A 24,126-nucleotide genomic window follows, 5' to 3' on the forward strand; every position below is an offset into this window, starting at 1 on the left:
ATAACCAAATCTTTATATTTTTGGCTTAGTGTATCTTTGCTAATCTTGCACGCCTGTGACTTTACTTTGCCAGTTAATCTTGGCCTTTAATCTTGTACTCTTCAAGCTGCTTTTGTAGACTTGTCAATCTAACTGATTAGATTGTTTGTTGCTTGGTAATCTTGGATATTGAATTGGTCTGCATTTTGTACTTTGAGTTTTACCTTGAGATCTCCAGTTTTGTATATAGAGAACTTGACATCTCGATAAGTATATTGGCTTACCGAGATCTCTAATCACTCTATAGATATTTTGACTTATCGAAGTCTCTGAGTTCTCTATAAGAGAATTTGGCTTGTCGAGATCTCACATCTTCATGTCTTCACTTTGGCTTATCGATAACTCTGAGTTCTCTAATGACAAGTTGGCTTATCGATAACTCTGAGTTCTCTAGTGACAAATAGACTTATCGACATCTCAGAGTTCTCTAGTGAAGAAATGACTTGTCGATATCTCCAATCTTCATGTCTTCAATTTGGCTTGTCGATATCTCTGAGTTCTCTAATAGCTTTTCCTGACTTGTCAATAATTCATTCTGGAGTTCTCAATTGACTTCTCTATAATACTTAATCTGTGACTTGTAGAGAACTTGACTTAGAATATTTTTCCCAAAACAGATTTATTTAACTCCAAGTTTCTTCACAATTCTTCTGAGGCATGATCTTCTTGATCTTCTTCCAGATAAAATTCTTAGGCTTGATACTGTTTACAGAAAAAGACTCCAGTCTGTCCTTGAACATTTTTACAGACTTAAGTGTTACAATACACAATGCAAACATAGATTATCATACAACTTACTTAGGGTTGTCAATTTGACTTAGTGTTGTTATTGTACAGGCATGTCTTGCACAACAAGATGATACAAGACCTAATTCATGTCCTACAACGTAAATGGAAGCCTAACAGATGAGTATACTATTTAAATTTTGGTTTTATTATTTGGTTTTACTTCTTACGACATGAGTTGTATATATCTTTTAACCTAATCTTGATGGGTAGATGTATATTCTTATTAGCTCAGAGTACCGGGAGCCGGAGTTCCGGTCTACATCGCCGCCGTTGAATGTTTTGTGGGGGTTGTATAAATACATATATCTTCAACTCCAAATTTCATCCTAAATTTATCTATATGCATGTTAATTTATCTGTTAAGGTGTGCATATGCAATTGTGTTTTGTTGATCTGGTTGCAAGATACATGAAATTTACTAGACAACAACAGGTTCGAGTTGAGTCATGTTGCTCACAACATGTTCGACCAGAGATATATATATTGATTGAAAATTCTGTGATGCAAGAATGCACACAGCTGCTTACATATAAAGTTACAAAGAAAGAACAGAGAAGTTCCTAACATATGTTGCTTTCTCTATTTCTCAGTTCAATCAATAATTATTCTACTTGCTACTCTTGGTTTATATATCACCAAGTAACATATGAAAAAGACAAACATATAAAACAAAATGTCTAAGTCTAATCACATTTTTCTTCATCTCTCTATCCAACATCTTTGTATTTCTTCAATTAAGCATGGAAATAGAAATGCTTCTTTGTTCTCATTAACCTGCAGATAGGCTGCCACATTCCTTTTGTATACAATCAACCCATGTGACTGTCAAGTCACTCTCAACTGCTATTTGAATCTGTTATTCGTCGAGATTTTGTAGATTATCCATTGAGTCTCCATTGGATCATCCGTTGAGAGCATCTTGAGTCATCCGTCGAAACCTTGTAGAATCATCCGTTGAAAGTATTTTCATAGCAGTTGACACAATTTCATTTATGCAAAATTACAAGGCATCTAATATTTATAATTAGCCAACCTATTTTGCATATCATTCTAGTAGTCAACATGACTTAGAATATCCTACAACCTCTAATTTTCCAAAACATTATAGTATACAGGAATGTGCTACAAAAACTTATTTAAACATAAGCTACTCTTTTAACGGATGACAAAGTAAGATTATCCGTTGAAAGTTACAAACACACTTAACTAAATTTACTAAGGTTTTTTTGGTGAAATAATACCAAGCCTACAACATATTCCTAACAGGGTTGAATTGAGTTGAACGGGTTATTAAAAGTCATTTAAAATAAATAATTGTTAAACAAATGTATTTATGATAAGAGAATATCGTGCAAACGTACGAGTCCAAAAATTAAATCACTTTACGAGTCATTATAGAACACATTTGGGATTTTGAAATAAAATCCAATAAAAATTTTGAGAATAATTTTAAAATTTTGAAATCCCAAATTGCAAGTTTTGAACCAGTTGAGTGACCAAAACGGCCGCTTCATCTGACTGTACATGCCACGATAGATTTATATAAGTCAAGTCACCAAGCTTAGTCAGCATTCCGTTAAGTTTTTAACGGAATATAACAACGAGTGATCTGGATGAAAAGTTTTAAGAGTAAAATGATGTGATTGAAAGTTTTTTGAGTTGGATGACCCAACTACAAGTTTTCGGTCAGTTGAGTGACCCAAACGCCATTTAACTCATTTTCTTATGAACTATTGCATGCTAGCTTCCCGTCCACTCCAGTTATTTTATTAAAATTCTTATGTAATTGATTAAACTCAAAAATAAATAATTAATAATTATAGTTATAATTTGATTATGTATAATTTCAAGTTAAGATTAAAGAATATATAATAGTTTATAATTGATAAAATTTGGAACATTAACTTGTTTATAAAAACAATAATATAAATACTTATTATAGGTGAGATTCGAACATGATAACTTATATCTATTATCTTCATTATAAATACTACTAATAATAATTATAATATAAGTATTTATTTATGGTGGGATTCGAACATAAAAACTTAGTGTATTTTTTTAATTTTTGGGTCTAAAGCTTCAAAATAAGGGGTGAATCATATTATAAATTATATCTCATTTTGGTCATTATCATATCGGGTAGATAGATAGAATTGATATATGCACGAAATATAAATATAGTTTTAGTGTTAATTATGAAATTGGTCACTCAACTAAACAATAAAGATCACTTTGCTCATTAATCTAAATAAGGTATGATCTGAATCACCGAATTCATTATTGTTAGGAATATGTTGTGAACTTGATGATAAGCTGAACAAAATACCGTAGTAGATTTAACTTAGTATTTTTGTAGCTCTCGACGGATGTTTTACAATAGTCCCGACAGATGAACTTTATAGTCCCGATGGATGACCACTGAACATCCATCGAGAGTGTAGCTTATGTAATAATTAGTCTTGTAGCACATTTCTGTAAACAACAATATACTAGTAGATGCTGTAGGATTCTTTAAGTCATGTTGACTACTAGATTGATATGCAGAATATGTTGACTAATTGTAAATATAAGATGTCTTGTAATTTTGTATAAGTGAAATAGAGTCAAGTGACAGAAAGACTCCCGACGGATGATCTACAAAGGCTCCCGACAGATAATCAACAAGACTCCCGACGGATGACCAACATAGTCCCGACGGATGATCATATTCAAAATAGCAGTTGACAATGACAACACAGTCACATGCGTCGGGTGTTTGCAAATGGAATGTGGCAACCTAATTGCATGATTTAGAGAACAAAGAAGCATTACCATTTCCATGAAATTATGGAGATATTTAAAGATGCTGGATAGAGTAATGTAGCAGCATGAAGTTAGACTAGATTTAGTTTATCTTATTGTCTTGTCTTACTATCATGTAACTTGGTAATATATAAACCAAGAGTAGCAAGTTGAAAATTATCGAAGTTCAAAAGAAAAACTAGAGAAATAGAAAAAGCAAAATCTGTAAAGAATTTCTTAGTTGTTCTTATTGTTCAACTTGTAAGCAGGTGGGTGCTATTCAAGCATCACAGAGTTCTCATCTTTATATATATCTCTGGTGGATAAGTTCAAATCCACCAGAAAGTTTTAAAGCCTTGTGTTTTACTGCTTTGTGTTTTGATTTCTATTTTACTTTCATTCCGCACTTCTTGCAAAATCAAACACAGTTATATATTAAGTAAGAACATTGTTAAAATCAGAAAAACGAGCCAGAATTACATTCAACCCCCCCTCTGTAATTCTTGTTGTATTATTTGGGAATAATAATTGTTATCAGAGCAAGCTCTTGAAGTACAAAGAGTGTAAATATCACCACAATCAACAAGATGATCAGAAAGGATGTTGGAGTGAAAATTCCATTTATGGACAAAGACAACTATCACCACTGGAAGGTGAAGATGCACCCACATCTTTTTTCTCAAGATGAAGCCTATATGGACTGCATTGAGAGAGGTCCTCATGTTCCTATGAGAGCTGCTACAGGAAATGAGCCATCAGTTCCAAAGCCCAGGCATGAATGGTCTGATACAGACATTGAACAAGTCAGGAAAGATAAAAAGGCCATGAATGTAACACCCCCAAATCCGGGGTCGGGGATCCGGGTTGTCACGAGTTCCATTTCCCTTAATAACACCCAATCTTAATAAATAATCAACTACTCTGTATTGTGACCCCACAATAAACACACACACCACAAGTTATAGTCTCAGAGATGAACACTCAAAAATAACACAAGTCCTTATATTCCACAATTATAAACCGTTACACCTTAAAAAGGTTCTGAATAAATTTACATATTCCTTGCCATTATTACAATTCATATTATACATAAGTCTGGTTCATCAATAGTTGAAAACCTAGCCTATTGGTAGCTCCTACCTCAGCTACGGCGGCATCAACGCTTCCAGAAGACTGCGGAACATTTTCTAACCGCTTGCGAATCGGGAGCTTGGTCCTGTTCATCTTTTCTATCTGTTGTTGTGTGATGAAAGAAGAAAGCAAGGGTGAGCAACAAGCCCACCAAAATAATATGTATAATGATTAACCATATATGAGCCTTCTCATAGTACTCATGAAAGTCTTGGTCAAAAGAAATGAACCAAGTTTGATATCTTAATGCGATGAAGTCACAAAATATTCAGTATATATACATATATACTTTTCAAAATCTTGGAAGTCCTCTTCCATGCATAATATACACAGAGTTCCAGTTTATAACTGTATAAAAATATCGTTGCAAGGTGATCTCATATATCTACCCTTGTCTCAACGTTATTCTGAAAATCTTTGATATGCATAAGATAATCATTAACTAGATATAAGTTGAAAATATGAAGTTACAAAATACCCCAATATACTTATATCTTTTCCAAATATTACTTGAACTACCACCATTCAAGTTATAATCAGTTCAAAAGTTCATCACATAGATGAGACTACAAGACAAGATTTGAATAGATTCAATCTTTGAATATCATTATAAATAATGAAGTTACGAGATACTTCATTAAATCCCGATATATATATACACCTATATATATACATTTCATACACTCCTTGAAAACCTCTGTTATGAAAATTATAAACAGAGTTGCAATATCCAATGAATTTGGAAAGGAGAAAACCTTGACATAAACCTGATATCTTGCTGATCAGGCAAAGATACCAATAAGTAACCTTTTCTACTAGTAGATGGACGAATTCCCCACTGGTCATCACCCTGGCCGCAATAGGACCTTATGCTGGACTGCCACTCATCCACTTACGCATTTGATGGACTCCCACTGAGCCACTTACACTTTCATGGACGCCCACTGAGCCCATGTTGCTTATGCCGACTCAAATAGATGAACTTACTTCTCGAATAATGGGCAAGTAATCAAGATGTTTTCTCAAAACAGCAACCTCGTTGCGAATGTAAAATACACCACTGAGCCGGATCCCTCAAGTTTTGAACGAGTATTTAAATCCCCTTTAAAAGGAAGATCTTAAATATAAAAATGAGTTTTGGGATCCGCTCTAACTTTTAAAAATCATTTTGAAGACTCGAAAATACTTTAAAGAGTGTTTGGAGTAATGCTGATTTAATGAAATAAATCAGTCCCAATATATTAGAAAATATCTGAATATTATTATTTAAATAATATTCCCATAAAGAATAATCTTTATAAAAATAATTGAAGTAGAAGTTTTAAAACTTATACTTGAAATGAGTATTAAATAACCAAAGATATACTTATACGAAAGTACTATCTTTATTTGAATAATCAAAGATAAGTTTGATTATCGACACCTTATTCTTTAATAAAATAAAGAATATATCTCAGCAAATAATCGGAGTCATAGATCCTCAAATGAATATTCAAATAATATTCATTAAATAATATAAACTGAGTCATAAGCCCTCAAATGAATATTCAAATAATATTCAATAAATAATATAAATGAGTCATAAGCCCTCGAATGAATATTTAAATAATATTCAAATAATAAAATAAAAGGAGTCATAAGTCCTCGAATGAATATTCAAAATAATATTCATTTAATAAAATAAAGAAGTCATAAGCCCTCGAATGAATATTCAAAATAATATTCATTTAATAAAATAAAGAAGTCATAAGCCCTCGAATGAATATTCAAAATAATATTCATTTAATAAAATAAAGAAGTCATAAGTCCTCGAATGAATATTCGTAATAATATTCATTAAATAAAATAAAGTTATCGAATAAACCTTATTCGATTAATAGTTTTAAAAACTATATCAATATATATATATATAAATATATATTATACTCGGGAGCCTCGCCTCCCGGTTTTAGAAAAAGTTCACCTTTTGATCCCCTGTACTAAGGGTATACGCAAATACCGCTTATCTCTAGCATAGGTATTATGCAACGAATAAGCATTTGAACCAACAGATATATAAATCAAGAATACGAAACAGGCATGCATATATACCATATCACATGCTACAATATATCGCAAGAATTTGCTAATAACAAATATGCATTTATCACAAGATCATGCATATACACATATACATCACAACAACAGTATAACGGGTAGAAAACTTGCCTGAGCGACTGGGGGTTACAAATGGCTCGGGACGAGTCTGGTAACCTATAAACAACATATAAGTTGGAATTAAACCGAAGTCACTTGTAAATCTATACTTTAACCAAATTAGACTCTAACGCTCGCTTTGCGCTTACTGATTCTCTTAAGTCGCTCGAGTACCCTCGGCTCCACCATTTTTAATAAATTAACCATTACGAGTTTTAAGGCGATTCCTTCGCGAGTGTCTTACCAACTGCCTATTACACTTTACATAAATGTTTCATACTCCAATTAGTCTTTAAGGTTTTTAACCTATGTTTCAAAGTAAGGCGAGGGGTAATGTTTCATTCGCGAAACGTCGTTACTTAAAACGGCCGTTTCTCCTAAACCGTACATCGGAATCAAACGAACCATATATCAAAACGAAGCTCGTAACATGAACTATCTAAACATGGCAATGGTAAAAACCTAGCAGGGAGTTATCGGGTCCTAATGTTATGAACAAAAGCAGTCTAAAGTAAATCGGACATTACGACGGCTATGTTTACGTGATTTCCAAATTTTTTACCATTCCAAATCATATCAATCCAACTACCAATCAACAACAACTCAAGATACAAATCAATGCTACTGATTTCAGTCATAATAAGCTCAAGGATCTCAATCCAATCATATATTATAACATCTCCAAATTCAACTAAACTACTTAACAATTAAGCTCGAATCATGCTTATCATTCAAATTACTACTCATCCATCCAAACCATCTCCAAACTTCAACATTCAAACTTATTACTAAAGGGTGTGAAGATTTATACCTTTATTGGAGGGTGGAAAGTTACTAGGAAGCCTTATGGAGCCTCCTACAAGCTTGATCTTTCTAAAGAAATCAAGAACACAAAGTTAGACTTTGAAGTTTCTAAAAGTCCGATTTAAAGAACTGTAAAAATGAGGGTCTTACCCTGCTTATTTGGAAGAGACTTGTGAACAAGAGTTGTAGGCCATCTCAATACCTTTCCAACGAGCTATAGAACACAACATTTGAGTGAGTATTGAAGGAGATATGACAGTTTGAAGTTGCTGGGTTTGTTTTAGCCGAGAGCTTTCTTCTTGAAATGGGAAAGTCAACTTTCAATTTGTATTTGTGTTATGATATTTGTTGGTTGGTTGCTTCCTTTTGTCTTGGAATTAAATTAAATTTTTACCATGGTGAAAAATGTGTGGCTCACAATCAACCAACCAAACCTTCCCACTTGTCATGCTTAGGTCATCAAGCTTAGGTCATCTTGTTACACTTGTCTTCTTCTTGTTGGTTTGATGACATCATCATCCCTAACCTCCTTGATTAACTCCTAATTGCTTGCCTAATGACCGCTGATCTGTTATACGGTTCGCTTAACTTTCGTTCTCGTTTATCGTTTGAGGAATCATATCCGGGATCTTATCACTTGGGTTCCCCTAAACCTTCCTCAATATTTTATATTCCTTTTTATGATCCCCTCTTAAAATCCTTGAATTTAAATCCTATTTATCCTGTTACCTTATACTCACTTCTTTCTGTATCTGGTGGATTTCTGGGAAAAATCAAAGTGTTCGGAATTGGATTCTGACGATCTTTACATACACTTATATACCATATAGAGTACTATTAAAATCTCAGAATATCAATAACAGAACCCCTACATAGTGTGGAATGAAAAGTTTTCTTATTCAGCATAATCAGCAAAATCACTATTCATAAGGGTTTCAAAAATTCCAAAAATTGGGGTTATTACAATGAACATACTGTTTAATGGTGTTGATGGTGATATGTTTGACAAAATCATTAACTGTAAAACAGCAAAAGAGGTTTAGGATACAATTCAAATCATTTGTGATGGAACTGAGCAAGTAAGAGAGAACAAAATGCAGCTCTTGATTCAGCAATATGAGAATTTTCACTGTGAAGAAAGTTAGTCACTCACTGACATATTTAGTAGATTTCAAAAGCTACTAAATGCTCTCAAGTTACATGGAAGGGTCTACCAAACAAAAGACTCAAACCTTAAATTCCTTAGATCTCTACCAAAGGAATGGAAGCCCATGACAGTCTCTTTAAGAAACTCTCAAGACTACAAGGAATTCACCTTGGAAAGACTATATAAAATTCTAAAAACCTATGAGCTTGAAATAGAGCAAGATGAAAATATAGAGAAAGGAAGGAAGAAAGGAGTATCCATTGCACTGGTTGCTGAGCAAGAAAAGGAAAAGGAGATGAAGCTTGAAGTTGTTGAATCTACATCAAACTCATGGGTCTATAAGGCAAGGGTAAAGGGATGGTAGCTGAAAATGAAGAACAGTTGAGCCAAGATGACATGGATGACATAGATGAGCATCTTGATTTTCTATCCAGAAGATTTGCCAAGCTCAAATTCAAGAAGAATTTTAGAGCAGCTAAGTCAAACAGAAACATGGTTGATAAGTCTAAATTCAAGTATTTCAAGTGTGGCTTGGCAGGTCATTTTGCTAGTGAGTGTAGAAAGCCCGATTCTGGTAAAAAGAAGTTTGAGCCTGTTGATTACAAGCAAAAATATTTTGAGCTGCTCAAACAAAAGGAAAGGGCATTCATTACTCAAGAAAATGATTGGGCAGCTGATGGATTGGATGAAGATGAAGAAACAAACTATGTCAACCTAGCCTTAATGGCCAAATCAAATGAAGCAAAAGTTAGTTCATCTAGCAATCAGGTAATCACCACTAACCTAGCACATTTAACTAAATTTGAGTTCAATGATGCCATCAATGATATGTCTATTGAATTGTATCATTTGCGTGTGACTCCTAAATTCCTCACTAAGGAAAATGCTAAAATTAAAGAAAACAATTTGTTTTTAAGTGAGAGGAATAATGTGCTAGAGTCTCAGTTTATTGAGTTTGAAAAATTTAGAATTGAATGTAAAACTGCTAAGGATGAATTAACTGAATCTCTAAAGAAAGAAAAGATTTTAAGGAAACAGCTTGAACGAGAACAGGAAGTAATTAAAGCATGTAAATCATCTAGAGATGTCCATGCTCAAATTACTAAAGTTCAAGGTATAAAATCATTTTGTGATGCAACCTAGAAAAAGAACAAAAAGAAGCTTGATTCCAATCTGGTTGAAGGACTTTCAATGGATGTGGATTCGACGAATGATGAAAATTATCTGTCGAATAATCAAAAGGATTATCTGTCGAAAGACAATGAGCCACATCTGTCGAATGTAAGTAAGCCAGTTAGCAAAGCTAAGCTAGCTAAGTTGAATGATAAATATGGATCAGTTTCTAAAAACTTTGTTCCAAGAGAATCAAGTCAAGTGAGAAAAGAAAAGAGAGTTAATGTCGGTCATCTGTCTATCAAGCAATTGAATGACATACTAGATAAGATTGAGGTTAAAGCAGAATCAAAAAGGAAAAACAATAGAAATGGGAAGTTAGGAATTAACAAACATAACAACTACACACCTGATAAATATGCTCCAAGAAAAATCTGTGTTAAGTGTGGTAGTGTTAATCATTTGTCTGTTAATTGCAAACTTGCTATGCCTACTCCTATGTCTGCACCTCCTTCATTTCCCAACATGTCTACAATGCCTGTTAATGTTATGCCTGCACAAAATTTGAATGCACAATATGCTAACATGCCATTTGCACCTAATCCTTACTATGATGCATTTAGTATGCCTCAAATGCCATTTAACATGCCTTATTGGAATAACTTGTTTGCACATAGTATGCCTTTTCATGTTAATCAAAATGTGCATGATAATTTTGCTTCAATGAATGGTTTCAAAGGTCCAACTCATATGACAAAGGATGAATCTGAGATACCCAAGTCAAATGAGATCAAACCTAAGAAACCAAACAAAAAGGCTAACAAGGCAGGACCCAAGGAAACTTGGGTACCAAAATCAACTTGATTTGATTTTGATGTGTGCAGGGAAATAGAAAGAATCTTTGGTATTTGGATAGTGGGTGCTCAAGGCACATGACTGGAGATTCTACCCTGCTCACCGAGTTCAAGGAAAGAGCTAGCCCAAGTATCACTTTTGGAGATGACAGCAAGGGTTATACTGTGGGATATGGCTTGATTTCTAAGGATAATGTCATCATTGAAGAGGTTTCCCTAGTGGATGGACTCAAGCACAATCTGTTGAGTATCATCCAGCTTTGTGACAAGGGCAACTCAGTCACTTTCAATTCCGAAGCCTGTGTTGTGACTGACAAGAAGAGCAACAAAGTGGTTCTCACTGGAGTGAGAAAAGGCAATGTGTACCTAGATGACTTCAACTCAACAAATGCAGAATCTTTAACTTGTCTTCTTAGTAAAGTAAGTCAAGATGAAAGTTGGTTGTGGCACAAGAAGCTGTCCCATCTAAACTTCAAGACCATGAATGAGCTAGTCAAGACAGAATTGATTAGAGGTATTCCTCAAGTGGTGTTTTCAAAGGATGGATTGTGTGATGCCTGCCAGAAAGGAAAGCAGATTAAAGCATCATTCAGAAAGAAGCTTGAATCATATATCGAAGAACCTTTACAGCTACTTCACATGGACTTGTTTGGACCAGTAAATGTGTTGTCTATCTCAAAAAAGAGATATTGTCTAGTAATTGTGGATGATTTTTCAAAGTTCTCTTGGACATATTTTCTAAAGTCCAAAGATGAGGCTAGTGAAATCATCACCAATCACATAAGGCAAGCTAACAATCATCCTGACTTCAAGGTTAGAAGAATCAGGAGTGATAATAGAACTGAGTTCAAGAATTCTGTGATGAGAGTGTTTTGTGAAGAGTATGGAATCATGCATGAGTTTTCTGCAGCAAGAACTCCACAACAAAATGGTGTAGTGGAAAGGAAGAATATATCACTCATTGAAGCTGCAAGAACAATGCTTGAAGAATCAAGGTTGCCAACTTACTTTTGGGCAGAAGCTGTAAACACAGCATGTTATACTCAGAATATCTCCTTGATCAATCAAGCAAAAGGCATGACCCCTTATCAGATATTCAAGAATAGGAAGCCAACTCTAAATTTTCTTCATGTCTTTGGATGTAAATGCTACATTCTAAGGAATCAAACTGAACAGCATGGAAAGTTTGATGCTAAAGCAGATGAAGGAATTTTTGTTGGATATGCTGTTGGAAAAGCATATAGAGTCTACAATCTCAGAACAAACATTGTCATCGAATTTGTACATGTTGTGTTTGATAATGTTGAGATGATTAATGATGATAGTGATGATGATAGTGATCAAGAAATAGTGGCTAAGGATAATGTAGAAAAGACTATCTCCAATGATGGACATAATTCAGTATCAGTCGAGTTACATAATGCATCATCCGTCGGTAGATAATCAGCTTCATCCGTCGGGATACAAAGTGCATCATCCGTCGGAACAATGAGAGAAGCTGAGAGTCCAAACAGATCACTTATAGAAAGAATTCCTTCTTCAAATCAAAGATTCACAAACTCGGGGGGAGTTTCTTCTAATCAAAACTCAGTCATATATCAAGACAATGATGAGGCCTCCTCATCAAGAGCGAATATACCATAACAGAGAAAATGGACCAGAGATCACCCTTTTGAGCTCATAATTGGTGATGCATCTTCTAGAGTTCAAACAAGAAAAACAACTGAAGAAGAATGTCTATATAATAGCTTTCTCTCAAAGGAAGAACCAAAGAAGGTAGAAGAAGCTCTATTCGATCCTGATTGGGTTATAGCTATGCAGGAGGAGCTAAACCAATTTGAAAGGAACAAGGTATAGAAGCTAGTACCCAAGCCTAAAGGAAAGAATCCAAATGACACCAAGTGGGTATTCAGAAACAAGATGGATGAAAATGGCATAATTGTCAGGAATAAAGCTAGATTGGTTGCTAAGGGCTACTGTCAACAAGAAGGAATAGATTTTGATGAAACTTTTGCTCCTGTTGCAAGGCTTGAAGCCATCAGAATTTTCTTAGCCTATGCAGCCCATGCCAATTTTAAAGTCTATCAAATGGATGTCAAAAGTGCCTTTCTGAATGGAGATTTGGAGGAGGAAGTCTATGTCAGTCAGCCTCCTGATTTTGAAGATCCAAATTTTCCAGAATATGTCTACTATCTTTTGAAATCACTTTATGGTTTGAAGCAAGCACCTAGAGCCTGGTATGATACTTTGTCAAAGTTTCTCTTAGAAAATCACTTCACAAGAGGTACTGTTGACAAAACTTTATTCTTTAGAAATGTTAATGACTCTAGTATACTTGTTCAAATTTATGTAGATGATATTATATTTGGCTCTACAGATAAAAAACTTTGAAAAAAGTTTGCCAAATTGATGCAAAGTAAGTATGAAATGAGCATGATGGGAGAACTAACGTACTTTCTTGGTTTAAAAGGTAAGCAAGTTAATGATGGAATATTCATTAGTCAAACCAAATATATTTATCATCTTTTAAAGAAGTTTGATCTAATGGATTGCACATCTGCAAAAACTCCCATGACCACTGCAACTAAACTTGAAGTAAACACTACTGAAAAGTTTGTGTATATTTTAAGCTATAGGGGCATGGTTGGTTCTCTTTTGTACTTAACAGCTAGTAAGCCAGATATAATGTTTGCTACTTGTCTTCGTGCTAAATTTTAGGCTGATCCTAGAGAATCTCATTTACTAGCTATTAAGAGAATTTTCAGATATCTCAAGGGAACACCAAAACTTGGCATTTGGTACCCTAGAGATTCTGGTTTTGATCTAACTGGTTATTCAGATGCAAATTATGCAGGTTGTGAAATTGATAGAAAAAGTACAACAGGAACCTGTCAATTTCTAGGAAACAAGCTAGTATCCTGGTTCAGTAAAAAGCAAAATTCAGTTTCTACTTCTACAGCTGAGGCTGAATATATTGTTGCTGGCAGTTGCTGTGCACAAATTCTATGGATGAAAAACCAATTGTTGGACTATGGTCTACAAGTTGACTTGAATTCCTATTTTCTGTGATAACACAAGTGCAATTGCCATTACTAAAAATCCAGTACAACATTTAAGAACAAAGCACATAGACATCAAGTATCACTTCATTAGGGAACATATAATGAGTGGTACTGTGGAACTTTATTTTGTTCCAAGTGAGAAGCAGCTTGCAGATATCTTTGCCAAACCACTTGATGAATCCACCTTTACTAGGTTGGTAAGTGAGTTAGGTATGCTTAATAATTCTTAAATTATTTTTGATAATTTTGCAAGTTGTAAGACAACCATAAACTTAAATGATTTCTCTGTTTTGGATGAAATTTTGGCTAAGTCAAAATTTACATCTCGACGGATGTTCATTATCCATCGAGTTTGATCATCCGTCGAAATAGAATAGCTTGGTAAAAATCAATTACTTTTCTGGATTATTTTATACGCGACAGATAATTGCTTTATTCTCATCCGTCGAATTGTCTACATCTTAGCCGTTAAAATTCTGAACATTATCCATCGGATATACTTACAGTCTGTAAGTATATCACGATGGATAATTGACAGAATTTTGACAGTTTATTTTCACTTTTAAATGGCTATTTTGGGCAATTTTCATTGGGTCTTTAATTTTACCTTTAATTTTTAACTCATTTTATCTGAGAATACATAAAAGCCTTATTTCAAGTTCATTTTAGCTTTTATCTTTCTCTATTGCAATTAAGTGCTCTCTTCTTCCTCAAAGCAAAACCTCTTTCTTTCTGCAATTTTCCTTACTCAACAATGGCACTAGTAGTCAAGATCATGTCCATGACAAAATTCATTTATGAGAAGAACAATTTCGTAGCACTTGTGAACAAAGAAATTCCAGCCTCTCAAGATTACCACAAAATGATGGATTTTGTGAAGGGATGCAAACTTAACTATGCCATGCTGGAATCACCCACAATATACTGTGAAGTTGTGGAGGAGATGTGGACTACTGCTGTCTATCAGGCAACTGACAAAACTATAACTCTCACCATTAAAGGTAAGGAATTTTGCATTAACAGTGACACTATTCAAGCATGCTTTAAAATTCCTGATAACACTACTATTAAACCACGCACAGATGCTGATTTAGTTAACTTGCTTAATACTATTGGCTATGCACTTCCCACCACTAAGTTAAGTGAGATTAAGTGGCTAGGTCTTAGGAAAGAGTGGAGTTTTCTGTGTGATGTAGTTACCAAAGTATTTTCTGGTAAAATAAGCAACTTTGATTCTGTCAATACTACTATGCTTAACATGCTCTACATGCTGGTTAATGATACTTACTTTAATTTTAGTGATGCTGTCATGTTTGAGTTAGGCTACAAGTTAGGGGAGATTAAAATGAGACCTAGGAATGTCTATTATGCTAGATTCCTTATGATCATTGCTAACCATCTTTGTGAGGATCTTGTGATTGAGAACCCAACCAACAAACTGAATTGTTGAGTTCAAGAAAGAAGAGTAATTACAGATTTAAACAGAGCCAATCACCACAAAGAGGTGCCCCTTGTCTATTTGCCTATCATGGAGGGCCCTCAGGTAAGTGAGGTAAACACTTCTGTCCCTACTCCTTCTATCTCTCAAAATTCTTTGCCATTGACTGTGGCTATGACATCTGTGTCAATGACCCAACAGATGCCTACCCAAGCCACAAAATCCAAAACTTCAAAAATCAAATCAAAGAAACCACACTCTGGTGTCTCTCAAAAGATGCCAGTTTCAAAATCCACCAAAACCAAATAGGGGAGTGTGAAGGGTGGTAAGGTTGGTGAGGGACAGGGTGAACATACAAAAAAACCTTAAGAATAAGGATGGAGAGATAAGTGTACCCAAATCTAGCCACACCACAGTTTCCCAACAAACTGTGGTGCTTAATAAGGAAATTAACACATCTTTAGTTTCATCCTCCCAAAAGGATGCTACTATTGAAACAAGCTCCCAACCAGGAGCACATGCCAAAAGGGTTAGGGACACAGATTCACCCCAAAGTTATACAAGAAAGAAGAAATCTAGAAAACTTGGGGATGCACAGGGATCACACACAGTGCAAACTGAAGCTAAAAACTCAGTCACTGCACCATCTCAAATTCAGTTTGATGTGGCTCCAATAAATGTGGAGTCATAGCCAAAATCTTTAACAATAGAAGCACCAAACACATAAAAATCTCCCACCAATTCTCTGGATGTGGATATGATTCACACATCAATCCCTGATTCTCCTTCCTTAACTCTGTTGGAGAAGCCAAAATTCAGTGCAAGTGAGCATCATCTTCTAGATGATTTGTTGGCTCACTTGCCAATTCTTTCTGGAGCTGTTGAGACTTTTGTGCCTAAATTATCATCAATCTGCACAGAGTCCACAATAGTTTCAAGTCCAAATTCTATCATTTCCTCTATTCCGGTGGATATTGTTCATCCGTCGGCTAGTGATTGTATCCCGACGGATATGCCCAACGGCAGTCATCCGTCGGCTATCCTAACTACTACCCCGATGGATGTTCCTCATCCGTCGGTACTCACTACACAAGCTGATTTTTCAACAACTGTTACAAGTGTAGATGAAATAGTAGTTGTACAATCACTCCTGGGATTGAGGGAAGAGAGTGAACAAAGTGAGAGGCTGAGTTGCACTCAGGCAAAAGGAGAGTATAAGAGAGAAAATATGCAGGCTATTTCTTCCAGCCTAGCAAAAGTGAGTGAGGGGAGTTCCACCTTAGTAGGTGAAGGTGAGGGTGTGAGGTGGTGAGCCAAGGGGAGCCCTTGATGCAAAAACAGAGAGATAATGAGAGAAAAGTAGGTACATGAGAGATAAGGATGGAAACCATTGCTAGTGAGTCAATGAATGTCAGTGATGCAGACAAAGAGAAACTATTTCAGCAAGAATATCAAGCTATCATAGATTCCATCTCTTTGGATGCTGAGATATTTACTCATCATGTTACAACATATCAAATTTTGGCTGGACAGGGCAATGAGGATGCTGAGAAGCTACTAAACTTGGTGCATACTACTGCTTCAATGCAAAGGGCTAAGGATGTTATCACAGCTATGCCTCCCACAGATGATGATGATATTGATTATAGAACTGGTGGTTCTGAGGATTTATTTGGGGATAAAGATGATGATGAAGAAGAGCTAATGGACATAGGGGGAGAAACAGGCCCTAGCTCAAGATCAAGCATGCCATCTTGGGTATTTTCCAAGACATATGATGAGCACTACTTCAAATCTACTCTATCTCACATTATTCAACAAACTCAAACAGCTCTTCAAACTACCACAAATGCCAACACAAAGAAACTTCTACAAGCACACCTCAATTCTCTCTAACTACATCAAATACAGTCTCTCAAATAGTCTATGGATGTCACTGAGCTGAAGACATAATTTGATCAAGTCAAGAAGGATGTTACTCACATGATAGATGCTAAATTTCCCAACATAACCTTGATTGACATTAACAGACAACTTAGGAATTTTTTTGATCTATCCAGCAAAGTGGACTCTTTGGACACAAGACTTAAGACATTGGAAGCTTCTATCACTGCAATTCATTTATATCAAGCCCAAAAAACTCAGTTGCTTCAAAAGTTAGTGGCTGCACAAACTTCTACCTCCACCTAACTTGATGCTAACAAAAAGGGGGAGAAAGATTCACTTGTCCCAGTTAGTCAAGGAGAGACAATCAGTGAGGGGGAGAATGTGCTAAACATACAAGCCAGTCAAGTAATTATTCCAGAAATTACTTTTCCTAAGCCATCAGTCTTGGACAGCATTGATCTGATCCAGATAGCAACTGTTAAGTTGGATTCAAAGACAAATTTCAAGAAGCTTGATGTTGCAGCAGTTGAGAAGGAGCTAGATGACAAATGGAAAAAGATTGATAAAGAAATCATAAAGAAATTTGGTCCAATTAAGAAGACAAACAAGACCTTTCATCACTTCTCTCAAGTCAAGCAAATTTCTGTGAATGATATGAGTCTAGATAATTTGGAAAAGGGCCAACCTTTTATGCATAAAGTCTCCAAAAGCCAACTTGGTTTTGAAGCCCAAAAGGAATTATCCAAAGTCATCTGACAAAAAATCTCATGGATCTTATGTTTGAGACTCCAAGACCAGATGAAAAGAAACTGTTGGCAATGTCCATTGCATTCTTCAAAGATCCAACTGACTCAGTGCTAAAACGAAGAATTGCTAAGATCTACTGGAATGGGAAAGAAAAAAGAAAGTTGCTATAGTAGCCAAGCTTCAAGCTATGAAAACTGCAACTGAGATTTCTGAGAAATAACCTGTGATAGTTTTTTTTTGCTAATTAACAACCTGTGATAGTTGAAGATCAAGATCAGAAAATGCGCAAGGAACCTCAACAGAAAAGGAAGTTCAGATATAAAATCCTTCCCAAAAGAATGTTGGATTTTGATAATGACAAGATGGAAGATTACATTCCCAAACAGTCTACAACTTCAACTCAAACATCCAAGCTCTCAGAAGTGCAGGATGAATCTAAGGTGGATCCTACAAAGAACTTTCATGGTGAGCCAATAGTTCCCAAGGATGAGCCTATAGACTAGGATAGTTTGCCCCTTCTTGAGCTTAATTTACCAATCTTCAACAAGCTAAAGAAGATAAACACAAGAGCAATCAAGAAGGTCAAGCCTGTAAAACTCAAAACCAAAACTCAACCAACTGTTAGCAAAAGAGATCTTCTATATATCTGTGACATCAAGGAGTTTTCAGAAATAAATCTTTACATGGATGAACTAGTAGAAGTGAGAGCAATTGATGCTCACAAGAATCTCCCTGAAAGACTGGTGTTCAAGTACAAGGGTGGAAAAGGGATCACACGGCCCATTCATAGAATTCTTCAAGAAAGTTGTTCTGTTTTGATAAAGATCTTCTCATCCTTCAAGAAAAATTTTGGATTCAATGTGATAGCCAAGAAATTGGTTCTAAAGAAGATAGAAGAACTGAGGAGTAGAAAAGCCTCAAATGCACTTCCAAGAACTCTATCCATTCCCTTCACAGGAAATACAGTGCACTTGAGGCCTTACTGGCTTATGGAATTCATGGATGACAAAGGTGTTAGAAGATTCTTCAGATTGGATGACCAATTGAGCATCTCAAGCAATGAGACTCTATTGGAAATGCAAGAAAAGTTGGATCTATCAAATGCTGAAGAATTTGAATTTCACAGACTACTTCAAAATCAAATAGAAGAAAACAACTGGAAGCGTGGGAAGAAATCAAGACAATCAAGGAAATAGAAAACATCCGCTCAGACTAGAGGAGCACCTTGATAATGATTGTGAGAACTCTTTGTACACTTTACTTTGTTCAATATTCAAATAAACTGTAGCACTTACTAGTTTTATCTACCATAATTCAATCTGTACATTTAGGTTGTTTTGTTATCGTCAAGTTTCTCTTAATTTATGGCTATAATTCCAGTAGACATAAATTGGAGGAGATTGTTAGGAATATGTTGTGAACTTGATGATAAGCTGAACAAAACACCTTAGTAGATTTAACTTAGTGTTTTTGTAGCTCTCGACGGATGTTTTACAATAGTCCCGATGGATGAACTTTATAGTCCCGACGGATGACCACTGAACATCCATCGAGAGTGTAACTTATGTAATAATAAGTCTTGTAGCACATTTCTGCAAACAACAGTGTACTAGTAGATGCTGTAGGATTCATTAAGTCATGTTGACTACTAGATTGATATGCAGAATATGTTGGCTAATTGTAAATATAAGATGTCTTGTAATTCTGTATAAGTGAAATAGAGTCAAGTGACAGAAAGACTCTCGACAGATGATCTACAAAGGCTCCCGACAGATAATCAACAAGACTCCCGACGGATGACCAACATAGTCCCGATGGATGATCATATTCAAAATAGCAGTTGACAGTGAAAACACAGTCATATGCGTCGGGTGTTTGTAAATGGAATGTGGCAGCCTAATTGCAGGATTTAGGGAACAAAGAAGCATTACCATTTCCATGCAATTATGAAGATATTGAAAGATGCTGGATAGAGTAATGTAGCAGCATAAAGTGAGACTAGATTTAGTTTGTCTTGTCTTACTATCATGTAACTTGGTAATATATAAACCAAGAGTAGCAAGTTGAAAATTATCGAAGTTAAAAAGAAAAACTAGAGAAATAGAAAAAGCAAAATCTGTAAAGAATTTCTTAGTTGTTCTTATTGTTCAACTTGTAAGCAACTGGGTGTTATTCAAGCATCACAGAGTTCTCATCTTTATATATATCTCTGGTGGATAAGTTCAAATCCACCAGAAAGTTTTAAAGCCTTGTGTTATACTGCTTTGTGTTTTGATTTCTATTTTACTTTCATTCCGCACTTCTTGCAAAATCAAACACAATTATATATTAAGTAAAAACATTGTTAAAATCAGAAAAAGGAGCCAGAATTACATTCAACCCCCTCTTTTGTAATTCTTGTTGTATTGTTTGGGAATAACAATTATAAATATCAAATAAGACCATTATATATGCGCTCATGAACTAAAAAAAATGTTGAGTTCCAAAAATTTTCTCGAATGTTATCACAACCGCGTGAATAGTTTTGAATTCTAGTATTTTATATAAAAATCTAGATTTTGAGAAATATATTTAATAATCATTTTCAATTAAATCTAATAAATTACTGTAAATTTAAAAAGAAATAGTTATTAAATATTTAAAAATCTTAATACATTATCTTAAACACTAGAATTCATAATTTTGCTTGATCGCTGTAGTATTCAAAAGAAAGTATAGGAATAAAAGATTATTTTAATTTCTCGACCACATATTTATAGATATTTGTTTGATATTTATTATAATTTTAGTAATTCAAATAATACATCTCTTCTATCTATATATAATAGGAGAACAGTGGATAAAATTAGTGAGATTTTTTATTTTCAATGAAATGACTAACTTACCCCAATAATTAATATTCATATAAAATGATGTTTTTTTGGGGGAAATTGAACCCAAGTCTTTATATTCACATATACATCTTTTTACCACTACACCACATTGTTACTTAGATTTTTTTTATCATACACACAATATGTGAGTGTCGTAAATAACGATAGTTTACTTAACTTTAAACATAATTACTAAATATTTGTAGAGTTAGTTTTAAACAATTGACTTTGAAGTATAAAGTTAAGCATATTACATAACAGATCATTACCTTATTTATTAAATAGTTTTTAATTTAAAAAGTATGTCCAGTATATTTTTAATATATATTTTTTTGATAAAAAATTTAAATTATACATAATATTATTATTTTTTTAAAAGCTGAAATGGATACACTTATATAAATAATATATATGTGTATTACATATTTAGATAGGTTAGAGTCATAAATAGTAAGTGCATTTCGATTTATTTCGAATTCAAATTCAGGAGTTGACCCATGTTACAAAAAATACTCGAAATATGACAACATGACCTTACTGAAAATACAACGCCACTATTTAGGTTTAAACTAAATTACGACTTCGGAGAGAAAATTTTACCAATAAGGGGAAGTTTAGTGATATCTTATGTTGATAAAATTAATGTTTTTGAGGTCTTTACATGATCAAGTCAATTGATAATATATATCAAAATTACTAGCTTCGAAATCAGAACTTTTACCCATTTTGAAAAAAATACTCTAAATTTGACTACATGACTCGACCAAAAATACATCATCACCGTCTAGGTTTAGTAAATTTAAATTACGAGTTCGGCGAGAATATCTTATGAATTAGGATAAATTTTATAAATCTTATTTTAATAAAAAATAAATTTTTTGAGGTTTTTATACGATCAAGTCATTTGATATTATGTATCAAAATTACTAACTGACTGCTTGTACATTATGGTTTGTGGGACTTGACATAATATTTAAATATATTCAAAATTTGACATGAGATATCACAAGATCCGTTAAAACTACGAAGATATACTAAATCGATTTATTTTTTAATATTTTACTTTTAAAAAAGAATTAGGTCTATTATATTATTCAATGGTGGTGAATTTGAAAAGAGGTGATTCCAAAGTCCTACTTTTTTTTGCTGTTTCAATAATACAATTTTGCCCGCAAGGGTTGACTCAGTTGGTTAAAGAGGGGATAATTATCCTCTGGGTCACAGGTTCGAATCACATGGGAGGAGAATTTATGATTATGCCTCCTGAACCAGAGCATGTCTCCGAATTGCGGTTTATCTTGATTCACGTGGTTTGCAGGCTATTGCGTAAGCCCATGGGGTTTACCCAGTGCGCACGCGAAGTGTAGCAGTTGTGGGTTCCCTACGATAAAAAAAGTCCTACTTTTTTCATTATCTTTAGAAAAAATTAAATTACAAGTATAAAGTAAAATTTAGAATTTTCATCAAAATGTTTTTTGAAAAATGGTAAGACATTTTATGCTTCTTCATAAATAATATAGTTTATTTATTGCATTATTTAATTTAAAATACATTTTGTTGTGCAAGACATTCCTGTACTATAACAAGACTAAGTCAAATTGACAACCCTAAGTAAGTTGTATGATAATCTAAGTTTGCATATTGTATTGTATCATTTAAGTCTGTAAAAGTGTAATTATATTAGACTGGAGTATTTTTCTGTAAACAGTTTCAAGCCTAAGAATAAACTCTGGAAGAAGATCATGAAGATTATGCCTCGGAGAAAGTGTGAAGAAGCTTGGAGTTGAATAAATATGTTTTGGAAAAAACATTCTAAGTCAAGAAATCTACAAGTCACATATTATGTGTTATAGAGAAGTCATTCGAGAACTCCAGAATGACTTATCGAGAAGTCAAGAAAAGCTACTAGAGAACTCAGAGATATCGACAAGCCAAATTGAAGACATGAAGATTGGAGATATCGACAAGTCATTTATTCACTAGAGAACTCTGAGATATTGACAAGTCAAAATATCACTTGAGATCTCTGAGATATCGATAAGTCAATTTGTCACTAGAGTACTCAGAGATATCGATAAGTCAAAGTGAAGACATGAAGATGAGAGATCTCGACAATCCAAATTCTCTTATAGAGAACTCAGATACTTTGATAAGTCAAACAACTATAGAGTAATTAGAGATCTCGATAAGTCATTATACTTATCGAGATGTCGGGTTCTCTATATGACTAACTGGAGATCTCGATGTAAAGCTCAAATACAGAATGCAGATCAGTTTAATATCCAAGATTATCAATCAACAAACAAATCAATCATTGATTTAAAAAGTCTACAAAAGCAGTTTGAAGAGTACAAGATCAAAGGCCAAGATTAACTGACAAAGTAAAGTCACAGACATGAGTTGCAAAGATACACTAAGCCATAAATAGAAAGATTTATTTATCCAAAAGTAGGGTTTAGTGCATGCTATTGCATGCTGTGTAAAAATCAGTGTTTACTGTTCTATAAAGTAAACACTGGATGCTTTGTTTTAGTGGTAACAAATAGATCTGAAATTTCCTGTAACTCTCAAGAGGGAAGCTGAGTTCTTAACATACACAGAAACCAGAAATTTGTAGCAAACACTAGCTTGATTTTAATATAAAATTAAATGAGTTTTGAAAGATAATTGTGTTCATGTGCATGTTTTAATTATTCTGTTAAAGCACATTATCTCTACAATATAGATTACTTTGTTCACCATTCTTAAAAGTTCAAAAAGCCTTTAAAATTGTTTAAAACACATTCACCCCCCCCTCTGTGTTGTATTCATTACCCAACATATTTGTATTCAAATATTTCTGAAACAAATCTTAAATTTTAAATTGTTCAGTTTGATATTATTATTATAAGTAATCATATACATGAAGTCTCTATTTATTTAAAAACAATTTTAAAGTTCCGGAGTCCAGAATCCTAACGTTATATTACAATCCAATCTAATAGTTTATGTTTTATGTTTTCAATAATTTAAATACCAAAATAATAAACAACATGATATAAACGTGTGTTATGGTATTATATCATTAATGTCATGTACGTGTTCTACAACATGAACATGTATGTTTTACAAACTAATCATGTTTTATAAAATTATATGTTTTACAATGTTTAAATTGTCAAATATATGAGATTTGCAAGATTTTGATTAAAACGGTGACGTTTGTAGAATATGATTCATATTATAATATGTTTAACAAGATTTTTGTACTATTTTACTTGCT

General features: G+C 34.0%; 1 long non-coding RNA gene across 1 annotated transcript; it reads right to left on the reverse strand.

The window, feature by feature from the left end:
• Positions 1-6,851: 6,851 nt before the first annotated feature.
• Positions 6,852-8,062, reverse strand: LOC141717294 (uncharacterized). Its single transcript, XR_012573571.1, has 3 exons — positions 7,894-8,062; positions 7,751-7,812; positions 6,852-6,996 (listed from the first exon to the last, which is right to left on the reverse strand). It is a non-coding gene; the product is annotated as an uncharacterized LOC141717294 (long non-coding RNA).
• Positions 8,063-24,126: the final 16,064 nt, after the last annotated feature.

Source organism: Apium graveolens, chromosome 4 (assembly GCF_009905375.1).
Source record: "Apium graveolens cultivar Ventura chromosome 4, ASM990537v1, whole genome shotgun sequence".
Classification (NCBI taxonomy): domain Eukaryota; kingdom Viridiplantae; phylum Streptophyta; class Magnoliopsida; order Apiales; family Apiaceae; genus Apium; species Apium graveolens.